Source organism: Mirounga angustirostris, unplaced genomic scaffold (genome assembly GCF_029215605.1).
Source record: "Mirounga angustirostris isolate CCGP_5_RB_7025 unplaced genomic scaffold, mMirAng1.0.hap1 SCAF_6, whole genome shotgun sequence".
In the NCBI taxonomy this organism is placed as follows: domain Eukaryota; kingdom Metazoa; phylum Chordata; class Mammalia; order Carnivora; family Phocidae; genus Mirounga; species Mirounga angustirostris.
In genome coordinates, this window is record NW_026991714.1 from 139,269,270 (window position 1) to 139,277,468 (window position 8,199).

The window sequence follows — 8,199 nt, forward strand, 5'->3', positions numbered from 1 at the left end:
GTCTCTGTACTCTTCTGGTTCCAAAATACTGTTTATATTACATCTGGAGAAAAGTGATCTGAAGCACAGATGTTTAGTGGGAGGAATGAAACACATGCTGTAATGCCAAAAAATAACTGGGCATGAAAGCAGAAAACAAGACATTTGTTTCCGTTATAATGTGACAGAAAATAAGGCTCTTGTGGTTTGGGATTGAGCATTCAGAGAAGAAATGGGGAGCAGTTTGATTTGGGTGACACTGCTCTTGGAGTGCTGCATCTGGTTCTGGGCTACTCATTACCAGGCTTATGGAAACCAGCTGGATGAGGTTCAAAGCAAAGCTCCAAAATGATTAAGAGGTTGATGGCATTGATTAATAAGGAAAGATTAAAAGAATTAAATATGTATAGCTCAGCTAAGTAAAGACTAAGGAAAAACAAGCTAAATGTATACAAATATCTGAAATGTGTAAACATTAAAAAGGAAGATTAATTACTTAGCGTGATACAGGAGTATAATATGCAGTAATAGGATGAAAATTTAAGCTGAGTATAAAGAAAAATTGCTTGATAGTCGATTAAGGCAATCTGTGGCACAGCCTTTCTCTAGAGAAGCAATAGAAATCTCAAGCCTTATGACTTCTGAAACTTTCCTGGAAACTGGGAATTAGATGATGTGAGAATATTATTATTCATTTGGTCAGGTGTAATAATAGTGTTGTGGTTATACAAGAACATGTCGCTTTGTAGAATTATTCTGAAATATAAAGGTAGAATCACATGATGTAAGAGATATGCTTAAAAATACTACAGCAAAGAAAAGAGGAGGGAAGAAAGAACATGAAGGAAGGAAGAGAGGGAGGGGAAAAAAAAGATTAAAGGAAAAGAGTTGAAGCAAGCGTGTCAAAGTGCTGATAGTGTTGAATCTAAAGGAAGGCAACGTGTGAGCTCATTTTACTTTTTTTCTTTGCTTTTATGTATGTTTGAAAACTTTCATAATAAAAAAAAAATTATATTTTCCTGAACAAAACTCAGTAGCATATTAATCCCTGGCCTCCCTGAATAGAAAAGCCTTCCTGCCACACAGGCAGACTTCTGGTTTACCAGGACCTGCAATGTAGGGATAAATGCCTCTATTCACCATCTTGCTCTGGCATTGGAGATTGAGCTGCGCTGAAGGACTCTGCAACTGTAAATAGAAATCCAAGAAAATTATTCTACTTGTAGGTCTCTAGTGGTAACTTCAGGAGGTAGAATTTCTAAGGCACAAGAACAGAGAGTAGGATTGTTGAACCATTAACAACTGACCTCTCTGGTCCCTTGTTCATGGAAAATACTGGCCATTGAGCAGAGGTCTAGGTGCCTTGGAATGGACAAATCTTGTTCTCTTCAGTGAAGAAACCCTTTTCCCTTTTGTTGGTTGAGTTTGAAAAATAAGAAGAGGGGTAATTCAAAAAATGAAAGATTTCAAAACCTAGCAATCATCTATGAAGCTGAAGCATAAAAAAAAAAAAAAATTTTTTTTTAAACCATCTTCTCTCCCGTAGCTTCTCCAGGCAGATCTGAATGTTTAGGGCAGGGAATTTAGGAAGCTCTTGGAATGTATGCCCTCACTCTGCTCTTTTGTTTATAGAGGAATATAAATATTTTATCTGAATTTCACTAGTAGCAATCAAGCATGAACATAGACCTGGCATTTGAGGACCTGTCATGTCTGAATTTTTCCAGAGTGCACAACTAGGCCAGCCCATGGCAGTTGGAATGAGGCTGATCCCAGCTCAGCCTAAAGATGGACTCTGTAACCACTGGGGCTGTCTGAAAATGGTGGACATGTTTGGTTGAGTCCATCCCATGACCAGACATCCTTTCTCTATCCCAGGGTCACTGTCTGGCCCTTATCATGTCTTAACGGGGCCATTGCAGTTGCCATAATTGGACTTCCTTACCTCCAGTCTCTTCCTTACACTTTTATCCTCCACCTTCCTATCCAGAGTGGCTGTTCTGAAACACAGCTGATTGTGTCGCTGCTCTGTTTAAACTCTTAGCACTTATAGGATAAAGTATGACAAGGACCATATTTTAGTTTTTACTATTTGCCTGGTGCTTCACACCTTGCCTGGCATGTAGACATTCTTTAATGAAGATCTGATCCAATGCACGCAACCTCAATGCCTCTCCTCTCCCAGTTGCTTCTCTGTGCCTTTGTACTTAATCTCTGCCCAGAAGGTGGCTATTTCCCTTGTCCACCCAGCAATTTTAAGACTCAACCTAAAGTTTATAATAATGAAGTCTTTTGATGGCCCGGTCAGAATGAATCCATCCTCATCTTGGTTGTCATAGCACCTCATACATACGTTCATTACCATACTTAGCACCCCATTTAATCATACCCACTTTCCCCACCAGAACTGTGGGCCCTTTGAGGGCAAATACTATGTTTTCGTCTCTATTTCCCCACTGCCTGGTACATTCTAGGCTCTCATTATCATCAGATAAACCTTGGGAGCTGTGGTGTTCCAAGGATGGGAAGATGATGGGCACTCAACCAATTTGAGGGACTAAAGTAAGGGGCATTTATTCAGCACATATTTACTGACTGTTTACTTTTTATCCAGGCTGCTTTCCTGTCTGTAGTTCAAGGAGAGCATGATACACAGAACCAGAGATCTAGCTGACCTCTAAGTTAACCTTGAGCCTATTGCTGGTCCTTGAATGAAGAAATATTTCCCCCTCCTCCCCATTTCTGTGTCTTAGGGACAGAAGGATGATTAACGATGAGCAGTGATACATGCTCGAGATATTTATTCCACTACCCTAAGCTGCCTCTCCTCTCAACTTTATGAATTTATGAAAGAAACAAGATGATATGTAAAAGTCCTTATCCTAATTGGTGGTAGCATTGTTTATTTGTTTCCTTTTTAAGGAGGAGGTGGAATTGGATTGTTTGTTTGGTTTATTCCTCAATAAGAGGCATCTTAATAAAACTAGTCTGGACATCTGTCCCATTTTCAAAAATTACAAGTTTTGATCATTGCTAAATTGTACAGATCCCAATCTGTCTGCTCTGCATACATTTGCATTTATAAAAGCAGAAACAGACTAAAAGTCCTTCTAATGCAGTTCCCTAAATGCATGAAGTATTAGATTGTTTGCCCCCATTGGTTCATGCATTGCTAAGGGCTTAAAAGGATCATTGATTTGAATTATTTAATGTGTACAGCAAGTTGAGTTTTTTTTTTTTTTTAAAGAAGCGTTAGGGACATTGCTTTAGTTTTTTAATGTTAAATCTCATTTTTCTTCGAAAATAAGAAGTTAAAGCTGTATTCACATAAGCTCCCAAAGTGCCAGCTTTTCATTGTGTTTTTAAACCATCTAGGAAATGTTTGATTCTAATGAACATTTCTGCTGGAAATTGGACTGAAACTGCTGGGCTGAAAATATAGTTCTAACTCCATGTTATTTTAATGTTGTATTATTTTTCCTTTTCTGGAGCTGATGCAGATGAAATAAAAGAGGGAGAGATCCTGTGTCTAATAAAAAGCTCCCCCTGGATTTTGTTGTTTTAAAATTCTAAGCTGGTTTTGACTTAAATTCAGCCAGCAGAGACCTGCACTTTCAATGCTGAACATTTTTACTGTGTAATTGAAGTTTTAGTTCCTACTGTTTGGGGTGGTTTACTCTTTCCCTGTGGGAAGGCAGTGGTGGTGTCGGCACAACTCGGGATGGTTACATCTGGGGGAAGGGATTTATTTTAGTTTGTGTTACGTTGGGAAAGCTTGCCAGAAATGGAGCCTTGTTTGTGATGTCTAGTGCGGCTCCCTCACAACCAGAGGGTGTTATTTCACCCATCTGTCAGGACATCACACAGATAAGAAAAATGGAAGTCCATCCACGTAAGGCAGTCCGGTGATGTGAAACGTTGAGGTGGAGAGATCAATAGGGTGACCATATAACTTACCATCTAAACCCAGGGAGTGAGAGGGGACCGCTAAATAATTAAGAGACATCACTTGATCTACAGTAGTTTGGAAACTGGGACCATCCAGGGCAAACCCGATGCCACTGTCGCCCGAACTGGGAAGCTTGCCACTCCCATTAAATTAAGGTCTCGTTTACCGTGATATACAGCACATTCTTCTGGGATTTCTGGGGGTTTGGGTAAGTCATTGATGCAGCTCTGCATCAGGGAGTGATTCGGTAGGAATTCTAACACATCAGGCAATACAATACTTCCTGGATTTGTAGCAGGTGAGAGACATGTTAGGGCAGAAGACAAAGCATCTGGGACTTAACAATAGGTGTAAACATAGTCTAATAAACCCGCTACAGCTGATGGTAAATTATTATTGGGTAACCATCTTTCTTAATAAATCAGATGCACTTAGTATGGAGGAGGGCACAGAAATTGACTGCCTCCTGGGAGAGCTGGGATTTGGGTTGCCTATGGCTTTGATTCCAGAATCAGAAACATTAGCCAAGGATGTCAGCAAATGAAATATATTTTCACTGTTATATGCCACGAGATGCAGCCACTGTCCTATTTTCACTTACAGTAATTCCTTCTGAATTCATATACCTTAAAATAGCTGCAGCTCCTCAAATCTGTAAGAATGGTATGTGCTGCTTGCCACAAGTTCCTTTTTCCTGAAGGTTTCTAAGGTCTTTCAAGAACACAATTCAACTCAGCAAATATTCGGGGGACCTAATGTGTGTAAGTCACTGCATAAGGTGCTTCTCAAATGCAAAGGGGAGAATGACCCCTGCCCTCAAGGTACTTTTCTATAATACAAGGAAATAAAGTGAATAAATAAAAGCATGGTACTACATAGCAGGTACCATTAAAAATGAACATACATTAAAGCCAGGTGTAGGAATAAAGATACCTATAACATTAGTCTATAATAATTAACTGCATGTTTGAAATACCTTATAATTTAAAAACATCTTGGGGGTGCCTGGCTGGCTCATTTGGAAGAGCACAGGACTCTTGATCTGGGGCTCATGAGTTTGAGCCCCATGTTGGGTATAGAGACTACTCAAAAAAAAAAAAAAATCTCAAAAGGGATCTATGTCTATATAGTACCATGAAGATTTAGAGAACTGGGAGATCACATCTGGTTACAAGGATCTGTGATGACTTTCCCCTTTCTGCCACTTTCCCTGTAACTTGGCTTTCTTAAAACCTGTCTTACGAAAAGAGACTTCTTTCTCACACACCTATTCAATCATAGGCAGCCAAACACACATTCTTTGGGGCCCCCAGGACATTCCCTGTTGTTTTGTCCTTAACAGCCTTTGATGTCCTCTGCCTTTCTCTCTTAACCTTGCCTGTGTCACGTGCATTGTGTTTTGGCGCTTGGCTCCGGGAGACCTTCCTCCTCACTCCATCACTTGCCAGGAGGATATGGGGATATGCCCACTGCTCATCTTTCCTTTGCACAACTCAGTCCAAGCCACACACGCCTCTTGACTCCTGCAATGGGTTCCTTTCTCTCTCTTGTGCAAATCTGCTCTCCGCACAACTGGCAGAGAGGAGACTGGAGGAGAAACAGGTGTGAAAATGTAGAGGAGCGCAAGACTGTTGTGCATAAGCTGGTTTGAGAAGTGTTAGAAGTGTTAGATATCCATGAGTTGGCAGTCAGATGAGTCTCAAGGGAGTGATGGGGGCTGAAGAGCTGAGATTCTGGTGTATGACAGGTGTTTAAAACCATGGGGTAGGATCAGGTTGTCAGTCTTGGGAGCGCATAGATGGAGAGGCTCAACCGCTTCTGAGTCCTTAGTCATTCCAAGTCAGTCCGATGCAGTAGGAGGAAAGCCCATGGACAATGGAATCCTGAGACTGGAGGGTAAAGTTCTTCAAGGGGGGACTGGTCACCACTGCTGTGGGAACTAGTAAGACCAGACAGAGAGGTGGTTGTTGGACCTGGAGAACTTGAGTTTGTTAGCAATCTTGAAAACCCCTTAAAATTATATGCAAGATTTGTTGGGTGTGTGCAAGAGAGACCAGAAAACCAACAAGTCCTTACTGAGCAGTTCCTACTTGCCTGGCACTGTATTACTCCCATTGAAGTTTCACAGAAACCCTCTGAGTTCAGTACCATCGTCCCCAGCTTACAGATGACGACACTGAGGCCCAGAAATTAAGTAGTTGGCCTAAGGTTACACCAGCTGATTAGTGCAGAGCTGGGATTTGTACCCAGGGAGCCTGACTCCAGAGCCCACGCTCTTAATTACTAGACCGACACAGAAGACAATGGCAGAGTGTACGCATGCCTCTGGACTGGAGAATTAGGATTTGTTCACATGGGAGTAAAAGTGAAAGCTGTCAGAGCAGGTGAAATCAGAAAGTAAGAGTGAGGAAAACACCCCCCCCACCCCAGCAGAAGTAGTGAACTTTTCACTGGCTGGGGGTTAAACCTTAAAATTATATACAAACAGAGACAGGTTTCTTAGACTCTTAAAAACTCACCTCCCCTTTGATGAGCACAAGACTTAATATCCTCCCTTGAATATTATTTATAATCCAAGTCATATTAAAGATTGTGACTGAAATCAAGGAAAGGGGACAAAGTCCTGCTTTGGTTTCAAATTCTATGTCCATTCCCAGATTCTGACATGTATCTATACACAGACTGAAAACACACACACACGAGTGTCTCTGATGTGACCGGTGGGAGGAGAAAGTCAAACAGAATGAGCCATTAAAGAGAGAGGCAATCAGAGATGGAGAGAGACGAATGGGGAACAGGGATAGGACTTTGTCAGCAAAGCACCAGAGGTGAGATGTCTTATCCGAGGAGAGAGTGGCCACACTGTTGGAGGCGGCAGGAGCGATTCCTTTGGGGGCTGCTAAGCCCATGCTCCCCTTACTACCACCACCAGGGCATATGCAGCACTGTCAGGAAAAGAGTATTGTGACAAGCAGAAAACTTGGTGGGGGAAGCACATTTTCCATCCTCTAACGGATGATAGAACAACAACAAACCTCAACCCCCAAATCCATTTTCTTGCTTTCCCGAGAGAACTGATCATTAGAATTGCAGGTAACCTTGAGGAAGGAAGGGAAAAAGCTCCCCTGAAGCCAGGCTCATTTTCAGCTGTCAGCGGAAAGATACAGTTCTGCACTAGGCTCCGCCAAACCTCTCAGGCTTGGCCCGTAGTTGTTTTCCAACTCCTTTCTGTTACCTTTGTAATCCAAACATTTTTCGATCCATGGTTTTCTGCTGTGTCAGCACTGATCAAGCTAAGTGCAAGAGTTTGCACCATCAGGATGCCACAATTACTCACTGTGCCCCTGTCTGTGCAGGTGGGGAATGTGCACGGCTACTGTAGACATTGGACCAGTGGGGGGCTTTTGGAGGGATGTGATAATAGCCGCATTAAGTTGATCTGGCCTTAAACTAATGGGCAAAAAGAGGCATCTGACCCTCTACTTGTAAGGGATAGTAACAATATAATAAATCACCTTTTTTCTGTGTCAGTTTCCCACCTTGCCCTAATTTCATAGATGAAATCACATGTGTAGAGCCGACTTTGCAATTTAGCTCTGAAGTCCAGAGTGGCTACACGGGAGAGCACCATGCCTTTTTATATACTCGTTTCCCTGATGTGTTAAATCACCCAGAAAGCTGGAGGGAAATGCTCCCCTGCCTGAGCAAGTTCAAGAAGGGTGCCATCTGAAGGATATTCCAACATTTTACAGTTGAAAGGATGTGGAAGATCTAGGGGTATTATTAATAATAACTATTACCATCTTTTATTTTTAAGCTCAGATACAGGAAGTTGCATTAATTACACTCCTCAGTTCGTGGCACATTTGTACTGTTATGTTTTCCAGTCCCTGCTCTGCTTTCATATATTTACTCCTCATGCCTGCTCTCTCACTGACTGTTCCCCTTGCTACCCTGTCTCCCCACAGGTAATTGTTCTAATGCACACGTATTTAGTTATTTGCATGCATTCTTACAAACTGTGCCAACCTGTATGATCAATCTATATAATAGCATTGCACTATAGATCTTTCTCTTTCTTTCTTCACTCAGCTAGGTTTTTGAGATTTATCCTTGTTGCTCTGTGTATTTCTAATCTGTTGTTTCTACTTGCTGCAGAATGTTCCATGATTTTTCTTTCTTCACTGGGTGCTTATGACATGCCGGGTTTAGTATGCAGCGCTTTAGGTGCATTATCTCATTTGATCTTACCAACAACCCAGGAGCAGGGG